Source organism: Temnothorax nylanderi, unplaced genomic scaffold (assembly GCF_030848795.1).
Source record: "Temnothorax nylanderi isolate EJ_2023f unplaced genomic scaffold, tnyl_v1.0 TNYL_tig0009_pilon, whole genome shotgun sequence".
Classification (NCBI taxonomy): domain Eukaryota; kingdom Metazoa; phylum Arthropoda; class Insecta; order Hymenoptera; family Formicidae; genus Temnothorax; species Temnothorax nylanderi.
This window is the reverse complement of record NW_027249071.1, coordinates 1,873,797-1,897,439: the sequence shown is the minus strand read 5'-3', so window position 1 is coordinate 1,897,439 and position 23,643 is coordinate 1,873,797. Positions and strand designations below refer to the sequence as shown.

The window sequence follows — 23,643 nt, the reverse complement described above, 5'->3', positions numbered from 1 at the left end:
AAGATATTCTTCGAATAAATTCTTTGTATTCTTAAATAAATTTCCTTTTGGAGACAGTCACTGAAAAAAAGGAAACTATATTTAGTACAGAGCCAGAAATTTGAGTTTTGTTACTTTTTCTTATTTGAAATTATTTAAATAACGTATTACTTTCCTGGAGTATACAGTCAAAACATCTTTATACATTTTGCAACAAATTTTGTACATATTATTATTTCTAGATTTAATTATATTATATATCTCAATTTATGTAAAAATAAATTTGCACCATAACGATGCATTTCATATTTCTTTTTATTTAACATATATAATCATTAATAAATCGGTTTCTTCTGATAACGCTATACAAAGAAACATGGATAATTACTAATAAATACAATGTCATAGATACTAATTTTTAATTCTGTTCAGTCTTACGAAAGAGAATAATAAAAAATTCTGTTTTATTTACGCACTCGTGCAAGATTATTCGATTATATGAGCAGCTTTATATGAAAATTATGCGGTCGCTAGGACAGAAGCAAAGCCTTTATTTATATCATAAAGAAATTATCTTGTACATCTCTCAGTTCAAATATCAACTAACGATAAATTTGCAGTTGTGCAAATTAAAGAATCCGCTTTTACATTAAACGCGGCTGTATTTATTTGTTGATAATAGACACTTATCACCGGACAGAAACAATCGTTTCTCGATCACTATGTTCGACATCCTAGCCGTGCAATTTCCGCGCTGATCGTTAATCGTTCCGCGTTCCGGTCGCGAGAATTTCCAATTTCCATGACCGCGTTAGTAAAGTCGGCGCGAAAACAGGACTATTTGAGTGCGAGCGTGACTATTCCTCCTTCGAGCTACAAGTGACAGCGAAGAGAATCGCGATTTTATATTAGCGACCATATAAAATAACCTGATATAATTGTACATAGGATGCGAGAGAAATTGGAAATCTAACCGTGAACATTAGCGAGAGGGAAGTTATTTTTGTCATATTTTTTTTCTGTCTTTTAAGTCCGTGTTTTATTGAGAGGACTTTCAAGGCTACGAAAAATTTTCCGACAAGATGAAATTTCGTGAAAACTTGGCGTAAAACTTTTCTCATTTATCTCACACAGATTGGAAGTCATCCTCGCGTGAATGTGAATAATCTTTTATGCGCTCGGAATATTTATTGCGAGATTTGACGTACTTCAATTGGATCTTATTCCTTTACGTCGCGCGCAGGGATTCAGCGATGAAAGCGTAAAGAATGTTGCTCTTGGCTATTTCGTATGAACACTCTTTCTAGGAAGATCTTCCTAACAAGATCTTTTTGAGACTCCTTGTTGAATAGCTTCAGCTTTAGCCAAGATCCAACGTGTAATTAAATTTCTTTAATGGGTTAGAAATAAAAATACAGTTTATTAAAATTTAAAGTAAACGTGACGTCGCAATTTTCCGGAATGCAAATCCACTTGGTTTACTCTGGTAAAAATGTCGTTTGTTCTTTGCACTTTTCGGTCGCGCAGTTTTGCTTTCTTTCGCCAGTATTAAATCGATATTTTTTTCAACGTTATTTTTCTTGATTTATCCGGAAACCTCACGTGTAGCCCTGGTGTGGATATTCAATTAATTCAAATTCTTTTTAGAAAATTTATTTGAAAATTAAAATAAAAATATTGAAAAGTCCAAACATAAAGAGCTGCGTAAATACTTTACCTGATGTCTATTATAAAATCCATCGTATATTTCTAAGATGACTCGTTCGCAAAAAGTCTTCATTACTCTTTGTACCTTTATAAGGACATAATATCGACTTAGCGTAACATGCGTAATTGAAAGAGCTGACAGCGAAAATCTCATTTTTCCCCGAAGTCGCTATTATTCCTCAGTAATGGAAAAGTTATTAAAGGTTTTCCGGCTTTGAACTTTCTCGCCGTTCTTTAATCACCATCGTGAAATTAGCGAATTTTCTGTCGCCCCTTGTAGTTCCCGCTATTTGCGACAAAGTATTAATATGCAATAAGCTTCGTAGGCTCTTTAAACTCGTTAGAAACTACTTGCGGTACTCGTAAGCGTTAGACTCAAGCCCAAAGTATTAACGATAATTGAATATTGTAAATAATTATCATATTTGTGGAGTAGTGCAAAATATGGAGTAATTTTTTTACGTATTTTTCCGGAAAATGATTCGTCGTCTCTATCGTTCATTCTTGCTACCAAGCGTCCTTTACTTCAGGTAATTTGTTAGAACCGCTCGTGTAAAAGTGTATTCTTTAGTAAGTTTTTTAAATGTAATTACAAGCTATATAGCGTGGAAATATAGAACGTAACAAAGCGTTCCTTCTTCTTTCGGTGATTTGCTAATTATCGCGGCCTTTCTTCTCGTGTATCGCAACCCGAATATCTCATGTTTATTCTCATCTTATGAATTATTCATTTGCATAAACGTAAGCGCGGGTCTTACCGAGCGAAATGCGTACCATTTTCAGTTGTTATATGATCCCGGCTATTACGTCCGTGGTCCAATACTAACGTGCATAATATCTTGACACGTTACGTCAACCCAATACTTTCTTCTCGCCAACAAAAGGAACGTCCATTTGTTTTGAGCACATATGACTCACATAAGAATCCGGTGCTCCTTGTTTGTCGAAGTGACGTCCACGTAAATGTGCTCTGAAAGCAAGATGATATGTATATCAGTTTAGCGAGAAAGGAAAGTCCAGAGACGTTGATAAATTAACGCAATCTTTACTGGGATGAGATAGAAAGTTTGTTGTTCTTTATAATTTATTATTTAGAAATCAATTATTCTTTTGAAAAATAAATGTTTAAAAATTAAACTGAATACTTGAGAAGATAAACTTCTTTTACGTCAATTGCCAATGGCGCATGTCAGCATTTTAACGAGGCAACTTTTAATATATACTTTTAATACACGTCAAGCTAAAATGCTTTTGGTAGAAACTTTGACATGTTATTAACAAGTAATAACGAAGAGAATGATTTTTAAAAATTGTTTTTTAACATTTTTTTCTTTGTTTCCTAATATACGGCACTTACTTTTATGACTGAAAACTGTGTCAATTCATCACGCTGCTGCTTTCAATTTTTGTTGGAAAAATTGAACTACGGCGCTCTTTATTTATTGAGACCTATATCTCTCGCCTATATCTATAACTTCATAACTTTACTACTTATATCCATGCTTTTACAGAGAGGAAAATTTATTTAACAAATAAACGACTATTGGAAAAATAGGTATTTGAAATCATTAGTTTTAATAAAATGTCATATGTACGCGAGATTGAAAGGTGGAAGCTTTGAATCTACAAAATAATGGAGTCCTTGGCACGCTTAACTTATTTACAGCGGCATTTTCATTAACCTTGTCAATTCTAATTTTAACTGTATTTCTAACAACGCGATATCGCGTTCATACTATGCAGCCATGACTTAATCCAGTTATTTATTAGTCGACGATTTTTTTAAAACAAATAGTATTAATATGAAATTTCCATAACATATCTCAGTTTTTCTTTAACATTCAATTTTAATGAGATTCGCGTGTGCAGTTCGCTTTTAAAAAGTATAGTGTATCGCCTAATTACATTTTTGCGACTGTCACATATACGATTTATAAGAAAAATAAGTTTTGACGTTATATGAATTAAATTAGAAAATTAATATTATCTAATAAAAATCTAAATGCTACTATCGACATAAAGGAATAATTAATCTTTCGTGCAAAATATATTACTCTTATATTTCTAGCTGTGCTATTTATTTTTTATTTGCTATATTCTTATTTTTACAGATTTTTCTGATATTCTAGAAAAATTATTGTTCCAAGATGTGAACTATTCTATTTTAAACAAATAATAATTTATAATTTTTTTTATTTTGATCGAGCAAAAAATAACTTGAACTCTTCTTCCAAATTGACACATTAGTTTTTGAATTTCTTATACTTGTCTTCTTTCATATATTTTACTCGTTTTATTAAATCCGCTAGGTCACGTTTTTCTTCTTTCAAACGCACTACCTTGACCCGACTACGGTAGAGAAATCGAAGCGTACGCTCTTTAATTCCGATTAAAGGCGGGGACCTGCGAATCGCTAATAGCGGACAAGGTTGTCTCCCTCTCTCACCGGAGTGGAATTTTTCGTATTTATCAGAACTTCGTCTAAAATCGTCTGTTCACGAAAGCGGACGCGATAAATTGAAGCGCCGGGGTTTCGTCCGGGATTTATACCGGAGAACGTGGCTCACGTGACCGAGTCTGCATTGAGGCTGCGCTTTGGTTACACACGGAAGCCGATTTCTCGTCCAGATCGACGGGAGTGGTGCCAAGCGCTCGCGTGTAAATCCATCGATTCCGTGAGGCTGGCGCTGCATAGGATCACTTCAGCCGTAATTCATTCCGTTATGTGAATAATCGAAATCCTCATCGCGGATATTCTAACTGGTGTTTTAAAAATCCAACGACACCGCTTATTGTCGTTAAGATCACGGTGTACTGATAAAAAAAACCTTGAGAATTTTACTATTTTGTTATGTATCTTTAATATCACGCGAATATGACGTGACGACGAGAAACAGAATCTTCCTCGCGTTCTTTGTTAAAACCGCTCACACCAGTCTGTTTTAATACATGCACTTACGAAAATAAAGTCTCCGGAACTTGTACAGGTTTCGTTAGACGGGATTTCCCAATCGGTGCCGCTTGCGAGAATCGCCAAAATCGTGCTGCTTTGAAGCTCTTAAGTAAATCGATCGCCGCTTTCGATCGATTTACTTAAGAGTTTCAAAGCGGCACTTATGCACCATGCTGAAATACATTCTCCTCGGCAGATTTATGCCGATTTATTTATGCGTCTGGCGTGAAGTACGTTTACAGTTTGTTTTCACACTTTGCACACATATGCAGCTCCGAAATTTCGCCTCCGAGGAAGTGCCCGCCGACCAACCGAAAAACAGCGACTTCGTGGTTTCCACGTATCTGCATTTTCATGTACTATTTTGCCCCTCGGAGATTCGGCAACTCTCCGAAATTCCCATGATTTGCATTCACCGCGACGCGTATGATCGTATTCGTAACGACGTACTCTTCGAAATGGTGCTCGTAAAGTTTACTCCAGTTTAACGGTAATCTCGTGAAAAGGTCAAGATAAAAATGAGTTTTACCCCATCGCCGTAGCTCAACGCGCATATCCGAATATTCCGAAACTAGCTAGCTTTCTTCCAGGGAAGGCGAAAAGGTTTATGACGATATTGTATGCAAATGTTCATTTTTTATGATCTGATCGAACTCATCGTAGCGAGGTTTCATGAGAGAGAGAGAGAGAGAGAGAGAGAGAGAGAGAGAGAGAGAGAGAGAGAGAAAAAAACAGTGAAAAACAGTTGATTTACCAAGAACTGATTCCCTGGGGAAGGATGCCTTTGTAAGCGTCGTTGCCTCCTCAAAGAAAATCGATACTTTGAATTAATTGACCTACATCGACAGCGAGAACTCGTGACTTCATCGTTCGATGCGAATAAACCGATTGGTTACACACGCGGTTACCATGTTACAGCATGCCGTAACAAATATACGCTAATAATGAAATCAACGTGTATAGTTTAACGTATATAATTGAACATGGTATATCTGTACCTCAGAGATAACGAATCGTATCTCCATTATTAGGAATTTAGAGAAAACAGAATTTAAATTTTATTATTTCTACTTAAATTTCCAATACGACTTTTTCTAAAATATATTGTATTTTAGGAATTAATAATAATGGACATAAGACTCTTTACTATTATACAATTTTAACTTCTGGTATATTGGAAAAAGTATTAACTCTAATTCTGACAAAAACTGGAGATACTCTTTACCTCTAAGGTACAGATATGTATTTTCAAGGCGTTCATGTTTTATATGACGTTGTAATACTTCTCTTTTGATTTCCTGATATAATAAAAGACAAAAATCTTGAGATATTTATTACTAATTATTAACTTTTATTTATTTACTTATTATACCAAGCTTATCTTACTCTTTATTTAATAGTTTATCTAGCATGTTTGTGAGAGAATACGTAGTTCCTCATTTGATAAATTATTAAAATTTAAAGCATCTAATTTTATTATTTTATTTTATAACTCTACGATGAATATGCTGCGGCGGAACTATCTTTAATACGAGTACATTACCACGGTGCTCCGTTATTAAAATGCCGCTATGCCATGACCGCCGCGAATGTGCTCTGCTATTATATGAACGGTAAAGCAAACTAGAAAATTTTCCATCGTCATCGGCCGTCTGTAACCCAGCATTAATCTACCTTTTTCATTTTCGAAATGCTCGCGCCAAACATTTACTCGTGTTTTTCGCACTCAATCTCGTCCGTTTTCACAACGATTCGAACCAATTATTACCGTCCACGGTCCGTTGCGTAAAAAACGTCTGTCTCGCTCGTTTTATTTTCGTCATTTATCGCTCGGACGCGGCATGCGAGGAGTTCGCTCGCTGGTAAGAACTAGTATTGACTTGTTCAAGTCGAGACCTAAGTGGACTTGTGTATAGCCAGATTATTAGCACAAACGCCGTACTATATATTCATCGTGGAAAAAAATTCAAAGCTTCGTAAATTTCGTCGTGCCGATAGAGACCGCGCAAGTTAATTGGCAGGATTGTAAATAAGAAAACGCAATGGATGAATCATTGCCCGACAATCATGTGCTTCGCGTTGCCCCGATTGTTAACGCGCGGACGAACGCGCGGATTCGCGGTCTTTTCGCAACGACCACGACGACGGATGCGGGTCCAAAGAAATCGCGCGACGTTAACAGCGTCGATCATTCCGAGAGGAGGATTCAATAAACGCTATCACGCCCGGCCGTTTAACCTTTTCCCCGCAGGTTCAAGGAACCTTCGTACGGCCGTATCGCCGAGCGTCGTGTATCATGCACGCCGCGCGTGATTGCTTGACGTAAATAAATTGCCGATCCCCACGAAAATACTTTTGCGAGACGCGGCGATGCTGTGCGAATCCGTCGGGATCTTAACGATCCGCAAGAATCGTTTGCGTAATGATATATTGCTGATTGATAGTTATATACTCCTATTGAGCCTATCAATTTTTCTCAGGCCTTGCCTCGCGTCCGTGATATTCTTGGGATACATTTGTTGACTGTTCAATCGAGGATATTCTTTTAAATCGAGTCTGCGAAGTTTGACCGTTCAACTCGTGGAACTTAAGAAGTTGCTATATTAATTCTGCAATCTCATATCCATCTCGTAACATTATGTAAAATCGAACAAGTCTCTTTAAAGAGATGCACGCGTAAAGCTCGTATCAGACTACGGATTGGGATTGATATTGAATTGAAATTTAATCAATCAGAATAGAGAAAACTGATCTCGAGTTTAGTGAACTTTGCTCTGATTGATCAAATTTCAATCCAATCTCAATCCCAATTCGTAGTCTGATACGGGCTTTAGGGATACAGTTTCTCGCAAACGCGATTGAGATATTATCGCTGCAATGTGTTTCGGTCTGACTGCCGTTCTTATACGGTCAGCCGATGTTATGTCAGCAGACACGTAGCTCTCGTTCTCGTATGTACCTATTTTCATATTATTGCATTGTTGATTCGTACATTCACTTTTCCTAGGAAACAATCGTGTATCGTCTGTGCTCATTATACGAATGTGCGCATTTTCGTTGTAATTGTCAATTTGCAAAATGCCATTTCAAGGTAGATTATAGTTGCAAACTACGAAACGGTGAATGAACTGCAACAAATGTGATGTGAGCCAGGAGAATCACAAGAAATCACGTATTTCGCTTGAATAAACATACATTTGTATAAATAAAAACGCAAGTGTGTCGTATACGCTCACTATTCTCAATTATTAAGAAACAAATGATAACATACGATGTAAAATGGCGAATGGATATGCACGTAGCTAATTGGAGCACTTTTATTAAATAGCTTAATTATGCTCCATAATAACGCATAAATGTTAGATAAAAATATAATTAGGCGAAAAGTGCATTCTATTGCAGAAAAAACTAGTAATTTTAAATGGCGATAGGCGATATTTGAACGATCTGCAGCTAAAGTACTAAGCTAAACCCGAGTTTCGTGGGACGATAACTTCTATTGAATAATACATTTACCTGAGATAGCTACTCCATGTAAGCCTATTTTGCGCCAAATTCTATGAATTCTCCGACGAGAAAGGGAGCTTTTGCTTGTCACCGTATGAGCTTATCCCTTGTGTCTGACCACAGGAATTTTTATCTACTGCCCGAACGCAGTCGGACGACTGTCAAGAAGTTCCGCCACTACTGCTCTCATGTAATTGGTTTAAAATAATTTGTCGCTGTTACACCATAATATGTACAATTTTTTGCAATACATATAATAGGAATGTGTAATCTCTTCGAATTATTTATTCGCCACATCCACATTATTCAAAAAGCAATACTCCAAGAAATACATTTTAAATATATATATTTTCACATTATTCACATATATTTATATGTATACACATATTACATATTTTTATTACAATTTACAATCAATTTGTATCGTTAAGATCAATTGTGGTAGACATTTAAAACAAATATATCGAAGTGCATAATAAGAAACATAATTTATTCGTTGATGAAATGAATTTTGTTGTTATCAACATTTTTATATACACGTCGCATTTCCAAAATTCTTGCCATTTTTGTTTAGATAATTCACCGTGTTTGAGTAATTTTAGGACTTGGATTTATCCTATACGATTATTAATTAAATGAAGCAGTAGAACTCCCTTATAGAAATTTAATACTGTAAGTGATTATTTGGCTAGTAATTTATTACTTATTTCGAGTATTAAAATTATTAAAAACAGTACTTTTAATAATCGAAATAAGTAATTAATCACTAGCCAAATAATCACTTACAGTATTAAACTTCTGTAAGCGCTCATCATATCAAATATAGTAGCTAGAGGAATGCTAGAAATATTCGGTATGAGTTTGAACAGAGACATTACTGCTTGTATGAAATTGACTACCATTTTGACAAGACACGACATCATTTTCTTTTCGTACTCCAAAAAGCAGTTGTAAGAATCCATCATTGCAGTATATTCCTTGGGAGCAACCTGGTTAATTATTTTGAACAATATGGAAAACAGACTTTCAATATATTCCATTATGCCTGTGCCCATTATACTATCTATCACGTCTGTAAGGCTTTTTGTTATCGTTTCCTCCAGATTGTTTGCGATTAATTCTGTGGTCCTGTCCGGCACTGAAAAGTGTCGAAATCTCATCAATCCTGCATGATAGCGATTTAAAATATAACGAATAATAATCTAGTATGTAGAATTTCCGATTGGAATAGATCTGCAGAGGTTTTTATGTACTAAAATTTATTTTATTAAAACCCTCTTTTATTAAAAATTTATTTTTTGTTGAAATGAATAAGAAAAATTGTTGACACAAGACATTATATTATGCAATACACTTGATGGGAATGTAAATTTATAATTTTCTAATTTTAAATGTGCAATTCCGGGCAATTTAAATTGAACAAGATACAAAATAAAATAATTTACGTCACAGTTTTTATTCGCAATTAAATATATGGCAAGCTACATGCCACAATAATGTCTCAGTGATTATTTATTATTATACGCTATTATTATATTACTACAATTGCTTCATTTTATGTCTTATTCGGATTAATTTGCATGGTATGTATTATATAACAGATTGCGGCAGAAAATTCTTGATAAGTGTTACACATGATAATTATTATTTTCTCTTCAACTTACCAGCTTGGACATAGACCACGGCGAAAGCCAAGATCAACAGATGTAAATTCTTATACCCCATGCTTCTAACTAGTGTTACTGACAGCATATACGAGCGCAACTTATTGCACTAATGGGACCCATGTCGTTTACTCGGCGGTATTTATAAGAACGTCGATAATGCAAAATAATTACTAGCTTATCGCTTGCGTAGATATGTAACGTACTTTTGTACTTCTTATAGGTTCGTGCATTTCATGCAAAAATACAAGTTTTTCGAAATGCGATTTCGTAAAATAGTTTCCTACAAATAAAAGTTCAAATTTTTTAAAGCAGTTTCATGAATTTGTAAAGATTGCAAAAGATTGAAAATTAATTGTTCAGATTATGATGCGCAATGAGTTAAAATAGATTCAAAGTTTTCAATTTTCTTGTCAGATCTTTATTTTATGTGAAGAGATGCGCGCGTTTCAATCTGTCTTCTTTTAATTACAACTTCTAATTCTGATCATTCAATCTTTATACAATAATATCGTGATCAAAGCGATTTTATGAAAAATTTCTAATAGATTATTTTTTAGTATACCAGGGAAAAATGACAAAACTTTTCTTGTGCACGTATTTTCTCCCGTGATTTTATCACGAAAATAAACGTGAAAATAAACGTGTGAAAATAAAAGTGAAATTTGATTGTTATTCTTATTTGGAAGTTAAGGAATGTTGAAAATAATTGTCACGCGTGCAACGTTGAATATCGTTTCTGACTCATTCTTATCATTAACCTTATCTGCATTGTGCAATTTTTTTATCCTTACTTGTTAGTGACAGAGAAAAAGAGAATTCGAAGGACAGGCATTCCATTAAGTAATAACCGAGGTAATAACGAATAAATAATAACATTTATTTGCACGTGACATATTGCATCATTTTACTATTTCTTGATGAAATTTTTAAAACGATTGTGAATTGTACAAAAATGAGGAAAATTTGTCCCAGAAATTTTTATTTCGTTCGTTTTAAATATTTTTCGTCGGAGTACTGTTTTTGTGCTTTCATATAAAACGTAGTTTATCCAAATTATTTAATTAGAAATCTCGAGGATTGCGGTGGGAATCGCACTTGACTTTAAGAATCTCAGCGCAATCTACTCCTAAAACTTTTCATAAAATATACCTCAAACTTGGCTAGATATAATTTTGATCGAGAACTTTAGTTTAGTAGCTCCTCCTTAACTCAACTTTTCGAAAATTGTAAACGACAGAAATCACAAATCTAATTTTCAGTGACTTTTCTACGTACGCCGTTTTAAACTCGGAAGTTAGGATCGATCGGATCCATTCATTTTTCTTATCGACAATGCAAGGCTTCCGTTTGTCCGATAAGCTTGAAAGAACCAGTTCACTTTTCGTAAATATTTTTTATGAAAATTACCGCGGAACAGATAATGTTAGATAAAAGAGAGACATACAGATGAGACATGTAATTAGTTACATATAATTAAATTACAAAATAATTCAGCATCAATCTCCCGTTCGCGCGTTCACGTTTCATTCTCAGAATCATGTTTTCACGAATTTGTTCTAGTGAAATATTTGTTTTGCATAAATATTAGTTTCGGTTATTTTAAATTTTACAGAGAACTTTGCAGAGAGCTCACATTTCTGATCATTCCCGAAAACAAGTTGGATAATAGTGAATCTAATATCAAGTCGATCTTTTCGTTGATCGGCGCAAAAAGAGAGAAACATCTCTGAGCATATCCCAAAATCCATAGTATTGGCATCTCGCCAGGGAGACATGGCGCCTGGCGCTGTAACGCTCCATATAGGAACTTATTCCTTCAGTGTGATACTTGTTTATTTTTAACATGAGATATTCTCGATACCTGCGCCTTCGACATTCTCGTTAAAATATAGTTTAGTCTATAAATTAAATAAGAAACAGGCTAAAGATTTATTCGCGAAAGGCTTTTTATTATTAATTACTTATACTTCAATAATTAACGATATCTCCACGATAATTGCTTCTATTAACACTAAAACTACCGAAGAGGTCAAAATGAAAAAAAAAGAGAAAGAGAAAACACAAATTTGTAGAATTAATTATCTGCATACTTCAATAAAAGTCAGAGAAAAATTCAGAAATTGTGATATTTAAAAAATAAATAATAATTATTTTATAAAATGTCAAACAAGTCATTTGGACCGTTAATTGGTAGTGCTAGTGTTAAAAAAAATATTTTACGAACAGACCTCGTCCAAATGGAGATCCATAACTGAAAAAATAATTTTGTATAACGTTTTCATATATTTGTACAGCAGATAAAGGTGATGCGTATGAAAACTGCTTTGGGCGTGAAATCCGCCGTAAGCGTGGGATGCAATTGACTCTGATTGCATTCGATTGCGCGCAGCATGGCTGAGGAGTCAGTCAAAAAAAACGCCACAGGTGCATATTGCACATATCTATCGTCTCGTTCGTATGCAAATGTCGGGTCAGCTGCTTTTATTATTACGAGCGATATCTGTCGCGGCTGTCGTATTAGCTGATCGTCATTTATCGTCTATGCATTCCATTCCACTCTCGTGTGCAGTATGTGTTGCAGGCAGCGTAAACGCATGCACCATATATCGATAAACGGTTTCTATGAACATAGCGGTATTAAAAAGAAATTCCGCTTATGTTTCTGACATCATCGTATGCAAAACGGCGTGTGTTCAACGACAATAAGTCGTATAACAATAATACCTTATGATAACGTAACATAAGAGGCTTTATTACGGATATTCACCGTCAAACGTATTGTATTTTGGTTGTATATGTAGAACGATTAGTTATGTAATACGAAAAAAATGTGCTGAAATCGCACTGCGATCGGAGAAATATCCTTGCGTATCTTCTTTGCTATAGCCATTGCTTTATCTCGTATTTACATACGGATTTAACCAGGAGAAAGGGGGAAATATGAATTGGCGTGTTGTGTAAGAAACGACCGTATCTATAGTCTACTTTAAAAGCGAATCTCGCTATTCTTATGTTTATTGCACTGCGCAGATCGTGATATCATTGTTTAAATAAATGATATGAATTTAGATGCACTAAAGCGCTTTTAACTTGTTAATTTCTATTCAAAGTAATAAAATTGTTAACGAGCTATTGTTTTTTTTAATATATTTATATATATTTTTTTTTTATACGTGCTTTTACCTTTTTATATAACAAAGGTAAAAGCACGTATGTTGAAGATCTAAATATTTTAAACGTGAATTATATTCTAATAATATAAAAATATTCTTTTTATTTTATAAATTTACAAATTTTTTCCAGATTTTTTCATATCATGGATTTAATATCTCTTTTCAGTATATTGTATAGTTTCCAGTATATCACTGCATTTGAGACATTCATATAATTGTAAAGTTGCATTTTTTTCTCATTTAGCATTCAATATTCTTATCGCGTTACGGTCGGGTTTTTCCCCGCGAATTGTTCTGTTTAATAATGTCGATAAAACGGAATGATTCATTGACAAGTCGTCAAAAGTGTATCAGGTTTATTAATTATCGCGAATAACCGAACCGCGAACATTATTGGTAACAATAATTGTTAAAAATCAGTCGTAAAAACGATGACATAATTTCCATCTATAAAAACGAGGAACCGCAAAAAGTTGCTAAGTAGGTCGACCGCATAACTTGCGAATTGGATGAAGGGCGCGCAATCTTATCGCGAATTTGCGTATCTTTTTTTGTCCGAGACAAGTATTTCGCATGCCGAGATTGCTCAATTTGCGAAAGCGCACGGAGAGTTCAGAGCTTGATTTACGACCTGCGACACGCGCTCGGTGTAATTTGTTTAAACGTCGATAAAGTTATTTACGTTATCATGTGTACATCTAGATTTTGCCTTTTGCTTTGTTTGACTCCGGTATTTCGGTATATATAGGAATGCGAGCCGTCTCGAATTGCGTGGTTCTTGATGAGCCATTATAGTCGAACAAGTGGCGTCCGCTTTCGATCGAAGAAGAATGTCTGACAGGTGCGGAGAAAAGTTCGCGGAAAATAAACCGCGCTCACTTCTCTGAAGCAAGAAATTATTTTTCCTTGTCGCGTATAGGAGGATGCTACCACTCCCCCAATTGATGATTTGAAATTGATGCTGACCATTCGCTAAGGTGATTGCAAGATCGTAAAAAGAACAGTTAAATGATGATGAGCAGATAAAGTTGATTATATACCTCTCCGAGCCTAATCCTTCAGAAAAAGATTTTTCTCTTTGTATCTCGTCAATGTCTCTCTTGAAAGCAATTTTTATCATCAGAGCGTCCTTAAAAGATATTTCCGTCCGTTATTTTCGTAGCTAATATCTTACACGGATTTCAATCGTGCATGAACGTGTTGAAATTATTTTAGATAACCGAGCCATCGGCTTGTAGATATCATTATCATAAAAGACTTTTACAGACTAGAGATAACGGGAGCGGCAAATACGCGGTAAATGACGTAAATGTTACTTGACGTACTCTCGGGGAGAAGCTTTCTTTTGTAGATACGAGCGCTCATCCCGGAAACAGATTACTGTAATTATCTTTATGGTACATCGATTTATTGCCATCATCTGCGTTTTCGTATGGTTCTGCGTGCGAACGCGCGCGGGTCAAATGTATATACTTGAACCGAGCGAGGTTGTGTGCAGCTTTGGTATCGTAAGCGACGCTCGTGACACATTCGCGTCCCTGAGGCACGACTATCATCGTATTACATGTACACGTTGTCTGCAAGATGCATTATCGATTGCATTATCGGATAGAAATGATCAAATAATGCTAATTAATCGACGTCGTATAATTTATACATATAATGTATATCACGTTATTTGTCTTACAGCTATAATATATTTTTGCATGCAGTATACACCAAGTGAAAATTAAATCGTTCATATATGTATCGTAAATAATTTTATATACTCTTGCAGATATTTCTTTCTTCGCATTTTAATCGTTTATTTATTTGACTAATTGTGACAAATTTTTGTGACATATACATATTGTATATACATATATAATAACTGCATTTATCTTTTCTCTTATACATCTTCTTTCTGATAAATTTCATAAAAATAGAAAGGGCGCATTGTATGTATATGGAGATAAGCTCAATTTTTATTGGGTAATACTAATTAACGTAAGATAATATGAGCATGCTCCTTCTCGTCTTTGGAAACCGCGCTCGTAGACTGTTTGTCTCCGCTGCATGATTCATGACTTCACCATGTCATGGATGAATTAATTATTGTCCGTAAAGTAGTGTGAAGCGATGTCAGGTGTGCGAGAACATGCAAATATGCAAATATAGCGTAAGATGGAGTAATAAATGTGCTCCTCTTATGTTATCAAAAATATCAAAGCTCTTTATGATTCCAAGTCTGATTTTAACCCTCACATTATTCTTGTTAATGTATCTGTATATCTATTTAAATGAATTTAAATTCTTTGCATATTTAAATAAATTTAAATAAATATCTATTTATTTAAACAAAGAAAATATATATTACTTATAACAATTTTTATATTAAATGTATACTGCAAAATAATTTATCATAAAAAAACAACTTAAGAGCCATAATTAAAAATAGAATAAGCAGTATAAAATGCATAATAAAAGTGACTTACGTAATATATATGTAAAAAAATCAGGAAGGACATAACGGAAAATTATGAAAGTGACTTATCCTTGGGCTCATGTAGGTAAGACTAATCAGTGGCTTTTACTTACGCTTCGTCGATTAATTTTATTATTGTACTTGCGCCAGTAATAAAGGAGGGTCTTTTGAGAGATGTTCTCGCAACGCGCAGATACAGCAGATGGTTATTAATCGTGCCTCGTAAACAATGTCCGACAATGTGTGCGAGTATACACACGGACGAAGAAAACATGGCGAGCAGTACGTAAATAGGAAAATCGATCGACCTATTCTTCCCGAGTAACGAATTCCGTCTCCATTTGTGCGAATTGCTTGTTATTTTTATCATTGTTTGCTCCATTTATTTTTCCTTAATAATATTTTTATCGTTGTTTGCCTCTATATCCGCCTTTTTTCTTTTTTACACAATAAAATTTCGAAAAATCTTTAGTATTTGATGATCCTTTATCTATACTCGTGATATTATTTTTACCTATATACTTTACTACTTTTTTAATCGATACAATCGTTGCTAAAATACCAAACGGCATTGAATTGAGTTATTAAAATAATACTGCAATGCATGTTTTGATGGACAGGAGCGGTCTTTTTTCGCACGTGCTCTTCCTTTTTTTTATTGTCAAGTATGCACGTGCCTAAATCGACGAAATTATAAAAAGCCGGTCGATTTTATTACGCATCAATAGTTATACACGTTTGTTATCGAATTTCAAAGATTAATCTGTTCCACGTTGATTTTGTCGTTGTATTCAGAATAAATCTGGTACGTATTCGTATACCCAACGAATTGAGTTTATTGCAATAGGATTGCGTGACCATGCGCGTATTGTTTTAGACATCAATGGGAAAAATCACTCAATATTCTTTTTTTTTTCGATGAAATGTCTCCGTATTTTCATGTAAAACGTGAAAATTTACTTTTTGTGTCGGTTTTAAATCAACTTTCGAAGCGCGATCGATTACACTATTCGCGAGGTCACGCGCGATGTTTCCCTAGAATTGATAAATTTTATAAATATGAACTGTATAAATTTATTTACTTCCTTTATTGCTCAGTCATATTTTAGCAAACGGAAAAAATAAAAATTCCTCGTGTGTCTCTGTTTTTCTATACAAATCCGAAAATATCGAATCTTGTACAACTATTTGATTTCAATTTTATTGAGCAACTTGGCGTGTAATTCGTGCAATTCGGCATAAAGAGCCGTTTAAATATCATCGCTGAGCGTTGAACGGAAGCAGTTCAGTAAATCGTAGGAAGGATTTACGGAAAACAACGAAATATAGTAAATATACAATTAATTGGCTTCAACGTATTACCATTATTTCGATGACAAGAGTTATTTTCAGCCGCCCTTTATTCATGTACAATACAGCTTGCCATTTAATGGGAACTGCGTTCCAATTCAGAATATAATGGCACGTGAAAGATACACGTGGAGAGCGTCTATAGTTAATGCCGATGTAACACCATTGTCCACATACGCGCGCGTGGAAGGATATTTCGATGCCGACAGTTGCGGTAGGAGTAAATCCCGAGTCCCGACAAGCTTTAATTAATAATGCAGCAATATCGTTCACACTTGTTAACAACTAATAACTACTAGTGATTGATTGATTGGTTTTGCTCGGGAAATTTATTTAAAGCAAAATTTAATTATTTTGATTCATTGAACGGACAAAATATGTTGACAAAGATAAGTAATGAATAGAAAAACGTATAACAATTAAGCCGGACAAAAATTGCGTGTCTCTATTAATTCAATTAATGTGACACACAATGATGTATGGGCTCAATGAGAGGAATAAGGAACAAGGAATTAATCATCACGTTAAAATCACATTGATTTTTATCGATATTATTTTGGATATATTGCACGATTATTCATGGGTTAATAATCCCAGCACAAAAATTAAACGATGTATTTGTTTCGTTTACGTGTTTTCGTGAACTAGGATACGATGGTGGGCGGTGATTATTTTAGGCTACGAAGAAGCGCGCGCGCGCGATTAGCCAATGGAATCGATATGGCAATTTTCTTGTAGCATTATACCCCGGAGATATTTTTCACGATCTAATCTAAAGAGATCGTGTAGAAATAATCAGCAGCTATTTAAATAAACCATTCAACTTCACGTGCTTTAATCTTGTAGTTCGTCGAATCATCCATCATCTTCGACCGCTTTAGCATCATCGTCGTCATTATCATAATTTCGAGATACATGCGCGCGATATAGCCCTTATCTCCTGGCTGGTGGTTGTTGCACCGAGACTGCGTGTCACTGCATCTCGCGATGGATTAATTTATGATGGTGTAGTTACTCTGAATCCGCCGCGAGAAGCCATCTGCTCGAGCCGCTAACGGGATCGCGCAGTTACGTTCTCAAAATAGTTAAGATCTGTTTTGATCTCGAATTCTCGCCGGGCTCCAACCTCCGACGCGTATTTCATGCCGGTAGGAAGTTGTTTTCGCTCCAAGTGTAACTTCCTCCGTTACACTTAAGTATCCGGATTAAGTATACCTGCGAATCTTTTCTTGCATCTAGACGCTTGCCATTGTCTGACGTTTATAACCGTTTTATGCTGAATCGACATAAAAATTATTAATATTAAAAACTTTCGCCTTGTTGAATTAAATCCTGTATTACGATAATTTTTTTTTTCTAAATGTAGTAAAATAACTTTGCACAATTTCCTCGTGCTGTGACGTCATGGTCATAGAAAATTTGTGGAAATTTTCTGAATGGCAATTTTTGTTTTTTATCAGAACAAGGCTGAATTATTAGGCTGCAATTATTATGATATGGAAGACACAAAAATTTTTCCGTCGCATGTGGAGCTTGATCAATGTATAATGAATACATTATACATTTAATTTAATAATAATTCGTAATATATGAAATAGTAGTACGAGAACATACAAGTTTTTTTCCTATAAGAAGAGCAATAGCAATATATGAGTATCGATCAAGGCTGTACGATCGATAATTGACATATTTATGTGGATTTTTTCTTGTACCTTGAGACGCCGATGGAAGTTTAAAATTAATATTGGAAAACGTAACATAAAAGATTTATAAAAAGAGTATCTTCATTATCAGTTGCAAACGAATTAATTGCTTCTTTTACGTAAAAGAAAATAACAAAAATATTAAAAACTTTTGCAGAACTAGTTTCTGTTTCGTACAAAATCTGTCGTTAAGAGAGAGAGAGAGAGATAAAAGTGTACAAATTATTTATATTTAATTATATATATTTAGTTATCTATATTTAGCCACGAGAAAATGAGCTTATCGAATTTTCCGAACGATTTCCCGCGCACTGAACACGACTGTTCGCAGTGATATTGCCGATCGACGTTGAGAAACAAGATTGCGTGATCGGATACGTCAAATACATCGCAATCCGATCGCACGTACCTCGTGATGCTTGTTCGGTGATTGTACACAATAAGTAGTCGATGCCCGCGGCACGTGTCCGCCTCGTGAGCAGCCGCTAGTAAAACAATAATAAAGATGTACGGACATTTCGCTTCTCGACTTTTTATATCAGCTCCTCTCCACGCGCCAAGTGTACACGGTGTTGTCAGAGAGATAGATCGAGTACTTTTCAATAAAAACCGAAAGACCAATAAATTATTGCTCTCAGCAAATGATTTCATCGCATTCATCGTATCGGCTACCGAACGTATCGTGGCGAGCGTACAGTTGCGCGTGATAGAATCAAATAGCGTGTGTGCATACTCGATTACACAACTCATTTGGAATCTCCCCGTTTGCTCGTAAAAATAGGGAATCGAAGAAGACGACAGTCTACATACAACGAGAGCAGAAAAAAAAATACGAAACGAGAGAAATTATCCAAGCGCGTCGTATCGTTCGCGACAATAGGCAGACCGCGGGGTGCGTGTGAGTTCTCCATGATTATCTCATAAATGTTATAATTGTCGTGGTCATGGCATTATTCGGACCATGAACGTCCGTCACTTTCGAGGGCTGTTAACGTCGGCGACTCGTGTTAGCGGCGGCGCCGACGCGAAACACGGCGCCGGCGAGCGAAATGATTTTTGTCAATAGTTACGTAACGCCTGCGAAAAAAGGCCTCTCCTTGAGAGAGGGAGGTCGCGGATGTAATAATCACTGCATCCTCGAACTTTCGCACATCTCGGTCCGTGTCCGTGCAGATGCACAACGAGAAACACGGCAAAATGTTGGAGTACGTCCAGAAATAGATCGTAAATTGTCCTCGTGCAATAACGCTTATCTTATCATCCAATTGTTGCCGACGTAATCTGCATCTACTATGCATATTGAAAAAGATTAAAGATATACTGTAAAATGTAAATAAACATCTCGAGAATATGCGACGGAGCATATTGCAGAATAAATCAAAACCATCTTTTCATAAATCATTGATCGCGCTTGTCGTATCGCGCATCTTTTGTCTCGGCAAAATTTATTATGCAATTTACATACACGTCAGCAAGCAAGCGGAAATCGAACGTTGAGGAGGGAATGCCATATTCGAGGAGGAAATGTCGGATGTAGGAAATAGATTTGCGTCTTACAGACGCTTTCGGCGCTCTCCCATCGCGGGATTATCGAGATCAATGACATATTTTAAAGAGAAATTAGAAATTGAGGAAGACTTATACTACGCGATGATGAAGATTGGCCGATGTTCAATTTTCTTCATAATTTCCGCTTGACAAGAACTGATATTTTTAAGAAAATTAATCATTAACAGAAGACGGGTCTTCCTTCTTCCTCTCTTGTACTGAAAACTATATATATATATATATATATTATCCCATTAAGGATGCTGAAGATAAATTAATCGTGCGTGCTGAAGTTTTCTGAATTTCCTTTTAAATTCGTACTTTGGCTGTTTCAAGATTTTTATGTAATGGATTTTTTGGCATCAAAGACGAAAAGATATCTACTTTCTAATGGATCTAATGGAAATTGAAACGTCTACGTTTTACATCTACGATGTAATGGCACATCTGAGAATTATGTGTCGAAAGCAGAAAATTTATCCTAAAGAGAATATATTATGTTTACGAGTTTTATCTCTTAAGACGATGTCCTATACCTATATCCCATACTTCAAAAGAATATTGTTATCAAAAAAATATATGACCCTGAGATTCATAAACAGTTAACGATTATGTAGTCAACTGTTTTTCAGTCCATTGCAGATGCGATATCAAACTAATCCAATTTAATCCCTTTATATAAGCCTCAATTATCAGCAATAATTGATGACAGAATGAGGACGCGGCTCACTAGAAAATCTGGGGTGGTAGGGATACGTACACGAGAGAAGGCACGTACACACGGCGCGGCGCGTAAATGCTTTTCTACCTGAAGATAGCCGCGACGGAGTCAAATAATAGATAATAATAGCTATCTATTACTTAACTAGGACACTATCTTCAGAAGGTATTCAGCAGGTATTCAGAAGATTTGGGAAGCATTCATGACGTCGTCGTATGTATATACGTGTGTATATACGTGTGCGCGCGCTCGGAGTTTCAGACAGTAGACGAGGACAGACACGTAATGTTCTCTTTCTTTCTCTCGCGCTGTATTCTCGTTGTTCGCCAAGCTAACCGGCTCGACGATTTACGGCTCCTGCGCGCATACATACAGAACTATTAGAATCAGATGTTGAATTACGCAGCGGCGGAAGAGGGGATATTTGGTTCCTCCGCCGCCGCTAAATTCTCCTCCTTCGCTGCCGCTGAATCTCCTCCTCTAGCGCGAGAACATAATGTGACTGTCCTCGTCTACTGTTTGAAGCTGGCCGAAGTTCCGAGCGCACACGATGTAACAATTTATTACATCAATCAAGCGTTATCGTATTATATATAGAACTGCAAGGTAAAAAAGTACTATCACGCTCTATAATTGTCTCATTCATACGATTTGTGTGTATTGTGTCGTCTGATAATGCATAATAAATAAGACTAATGGAAATAAAACGTGAAACGCATGCTGCATCGCTTATTCTCTATAGGATTGTATCTTAACCGCGAATGATTCTCGCATTAAAACACATCGGCGATAGAGCAGAGCACTAGCGATAACCGGATAGGACGAGGAGCGTAAAAATAAGTGAAATAGTTCATTACCGTGACCTTCTTCCATCCGTTAGAAGGAGGAACTGGGCTATTTCTGACGGCCCACATGCATCGGCTGCGCAACGATCGATAATCTGGTTGCTCCTCGCGGGACATTCATGTTTTTCGTCACTGAGGCGTTAGGTGCATCGATCGTGCTTCCCCAGTTATAGGACACATGTTGTTTGTTTGCGCGTTAAACCGCAAATGCGTGTGCGTATGTCGAGCACGGAGCGAGCCGGGCAGGCGAGCGGCATAATGCGGGAGGCATTATTGTCGCTTGCGAAACTGTCATTTTCGCGCGGTCACTCCGCATCAAGTGGACGAGAGCGTGCCCCGGCGAGGGGCTCTATTTTTAATAGCCGAGAGTTCGTTGTAATGTACATGGAGAGACGACTGCCGGCATTTCTGGCATGATGACGACCGTCGTTTCCGCGAAAATAATTAGTCGGGTTTTTATAGACGAAGCTATAGACGTGTTCCTGGATTTTTTCCTTTGATCGCGTATCTACGAACGAGAAGAAGAATGTATAGTCTCGTTCCGGAAAACTTGGATGATACATAACAACTTTCTCGTTTTGTGTTTCTGTTACGCATACTTCGGCGTATCGTGACGTACGAAAGTGAAATAAGATCAATACAGTACGAAAGGTAGTTTAATAATTGCTACTTCAATATAAATAGGTGTACGGTTAGTTTTCAGAAAACTATACATTCCTTTTTCCGTTTTACGAAGAATTTGGATAAGAAATTCAGCTTTTTATGTGTACACGGAAAAAAAAGATTAGCTAAAATAGTCCCTGCCCTTTGTACACACCGCCCGTCGCTACTACCGATTGAATGATTTAGTGAGGTCTTCGGACTGGTGCGCGGCAATGCGTCGGCATTGCCGATGTTGCCGGGAAGATGACCAAACTTGATCATTTAGAGGAAGTAAAAGTCGTAACAAGGATATAGACTATAGCTAAAATAGTCGTAATATATGGATAACTAACATTTTTTGCAACGAGAGTAACATTTTTTGCAGCGAGAACAAATGGTTTTGCTACTATTGCTAAACTATAGCTCTCGCTGCAAAAAATATAGCTCTTGCTGCAAAAAATATTAGTTATCCATATTTTACGACTAAATTTAGTTAAAATTTTTTCCGTGTATAAAAATCGAGCTCTCTCTCTCTCTTATTCCTGGATATTCTTCTAAATTGAAAGAAATTTATTTGTATTTTATATTTCATCGCTTGAGATAAATCCAACTTTTTGGTATAAAAAGAAAGAAAAAGTTTTCGTCATAAACTTTTGTCCGTGATAAACTTTGTAATTCTGGAGACAATCAAACGGTAGAGCGCAAGCGTCTTACCGAATCTAGATTCATACAGCATCTATATGACGTGAGCTATGACGTTCTTCCGGTCTTTCTTAAACTCTTTTACTTCAAACAAACACTATCTATTCAGATCGCGAATATCCGAGAAATGTGTGTTCGTGATAAAAGCGTAATACGGGTATCTATCTTATATCTTCAGTATATTACGTATTATTTCTCGAAAGATAACGATTTCTTCGTATAACGATAAATTGATAAGTATGTTTCTCATTGATAATAATACAAAATATACACGTGTATACATATTGCAATACCTCAAATTGTTACCTGAAAACATACGGTATTGCAACATGCCGAAGTATCGAGCATACGCAAAAAATTATACGTCCCTCCTTTTACGATAGGCTAATTAAGTATTCGTCACTGGGTGATACGTGAATTTCAGTCGCGAAACAAAGGATGACGTGGAATATTTAATGATCTTTTACATCGTCAAACATTGGTCGCGTCATGTGTAACCCTGCTTATTCATGTACAGTGATGAATGTAGTTCCGTCATCGCCAATCGCTTAAATTGATAAACGGGCACGGAAGAAATTTCGGATCAGTACGAAAAGTTAGATTTTATTGCGCCGTGACGAATTCGGCAAGAAAAAAAAATACGCGGCAAAATTGGGTAACATGACGAAGATGGCAATTCTTG

The 23,643-nt window shown here is 35.9% G+C and overlaps 1 protein-coding gene and 1 long non-coding RNA gene across 23 annotated transcripts in view; one reads left to right on the top strand and one right to left on the bottom strand.

Annotated features, from left to right (window-relative positions):
- Positions 1-23,643, top strand: part of Dnc (phosphodiesterase dunce) — a 296,932-nt gene that overhangs the window by 255,437 nt on the left and 17,852 nt on the right. The gene's annotated exons all lie outside the window — the stretch shown is intronic.
- LOC139787374 (uncharacterized) lies at positions 8-21,821 on the bottom strand. Its single transcript, XR_011722627.1, has 5 exons — positions 21,630-21,821; positions 9,811-10,093; positions 7,599-9,284; positions 2,461-2,656; positions 8-60 (listed from the first exon to the last, which is right to left on the bottom strand). It is a non-coding gene; the product is annotated as an uncharacterized lncRNA (long non-coding RNA).